Genomic DNA, 2,248 nt, shown 5'->3' with positions numbered 1-2,248 from the left:
TTGTTCACTGTTCACATATAGAAATCCTACTGATTTTTGTGTTGATTTTGTATCCTACAATTTTACTAAATTTATTAGTTCTAATAATTTTGTGGTGAAGTCTTTAGGTTTTTCCAAATATAAGATTATCTCAACAAACAAGGATAATTTGACTTCTTCCTTTCCAATTTGGATACCTTTTATTTCTCTTATCTGATTGCTCTAGGTAGGACTTCCAGTACTATGTTAAATAACAGTAGTGAAAGTGGGTACCCTGGTCTTATTCCAGATCTTAGAGGAAAGGCTTTCAGTTTTCCCCTGTTCAGTATGATACTAGCTATGGGTCTGTCATATATGCCTTTTACTGTGTTAAGGTATGTTCCTTCTATTCCCAGTTTTTTTGTTTTTTTTTTTTTTAGGGATGTTGGATTTTATCAAATGCTTTTTCAGCATCAATGGAAATAATCACATGGTTTTTATCTTTAATTCTGTTGATATGATATATCATGTCGATTGATTTGCATATGTTGAATCATCCTTGCATCTCTAGAATAAATCCCACTTGGTCATGATAAATGATCTTTTAAATGTGTTGTTGAATTTAATTTACTGGTATTTTGTTGAGGATTTTTATATCAATGTTCATCAAGGATATTGGACTATGGTTTTCTTTTTTTGATGCATCTTTGTCTGATGTTGGTATCAGGGTAATATCGGCCTCATAGGATGCGTATGGACTTATTTCTTCCTCCTCTATTTTTCAGAATAGTTTGAGTAAGATTGGTATTAGTCCTTCTTTAAATGTTTGGTAAAACTCATCGGTAAAGCCATTGGGTCCCAGGTTTTTCTTTGCTGGGAAACTTTTTATTATGGCTTCAATCTCATTACTTGTTATTGGTCTTGTCAAGTTTGAGATTTCTTCATAGTTCAGTCTTGGTAGGTTGTATGTATCTAGGAATTTATCCATTTCATCTAGGTTTTCCAATTTACTGGCATATAGTTGCACGTAAGAGCCTCTAATGATCCTTTGAATTTCTGCAGTAACCAGTTCTAATGTCTCCTTTTCATCTCTGATTTTATTTGGGTCTCTTCTTTTTCTTTTTTTTTTTTAAATGAGTATTTTAATTCAGTTTCAGAAAAAAAGGGTACATGACTTCGATGAGAAAGCATAAAATTAAGAGGCTTTTCTGGAAATCCAAGAAAAAGAAATAACCACTAATATGTTCAATAATTTTCTGGATCTTCTTCTTGTGTCAAAAGCTATATATTTTCTCCTCAAAAGTAGCTGCTCCAAGAACTAACTAGCCTTCTTTATCTCCCTCTAACTGGAACAGACTAATTCCCCTCCACCCCCACCTCTCTTCTTTCAATAACACTGCATAGGTGTTAATGGCCTGGGCTCTCACCAATGAACAGAATTGTCCTTTAAGCCAGCAACCCACAGGCAGTGGCACCCAAAGCCTCACCCCCAGTCCCCAGGGCAGAAGCCACAGAGCTGGCATTGTTTCCACTGTCTCAGGAAGAAGGAGCCAAAAGCTGACCCTCAGCACAAATCAAAGCCCAATATGGAGACAGAATAACTGCTTCTAGAGTTGGCAAGTTGTGGGCAAAAAAGGGGAGTTTTTGCAGCCACCCCATCTTTAGAAACAAGGGGGAAAACTAGACCCTTTTCCACTATTATGGTCTACAAGGTACTCTACTGCTCCAAGGGGATCTGAAAGTACAAAAGGATCTAAACAAATAAGGAGAACTTTTCCCAGGCTGGAGATAAGAATGAAAAATAGAAAGACGGATGAATGTAATAAGGTGTAGGAAGATGATGCTGGGAACCTCTGTTCTTCACATGGCTGCCAGTCCCATAGAGGACAACACGGTAAGAACCAGGACAACCACTCCAGACTGGTATAGCTGGGGAATCTTCAGGCCTTTTCCTAGGTCCCCCACATCAAGTGTTGGATCCCATTCCAGGTATGATATATGAGAGGGAAGACGAGTGTAAACTTAGCTGTGTGGATCAGTGCTGGCCCCATACACAGGGACTTTACGAGTCCCAAATAAGACTCAAAGTTCCCCGGGAGTAACAGGGCCGACATGCCAGAAAGAGAGACCCCTGCACTCAAAGCAATACCAGTGCCACAGTGGCAGATGGACATCGCCATGGGAAGAGACCAACTGTAGATAGTGATGTGGGGAGATACAGGACGGTTTGAACCTATATTCGTATTCCAGAACCGCTCCATCTCTTCTTTGGCTGTGGTTCCCAAAGGAA

At 39.0% G+C, this 2,248-nt stretch overlaps 1 pseudogene; it reads right to left on the bottom strand.

Annotated features, from left to right (window-relative positions):
* Window positions 1-1,818: 1,818 nt before the first annotated feature.
* LOC105543399 lies at window positions 1,819-2,219 on the bottom strand (annotated as a pseudogene).
* Window positions 2,220-2,248: the final 29 nt, after the last annotated feature.

Source organism: Mandrillus leucophaeus, unplaced genomic scaffold (genome assembly GCF_000951045.1).
Source record: "Mandrillus leucophaeus isolate KB7577 unplaced genomic scaffold, Mleu.le_1.0 Scaffold281, whole genome shotgun sequence".
NCBI lineage: Eukaryota > Metazoa > Chordata > Mammalia > Primates > Cercopithecidae > Mandrillus > Mandrillus leucophaeus.
Note: the sequence above shows the minus strand (reverse complement) of the source record. Positions and strands in the feature narration are given on the sequence as shown.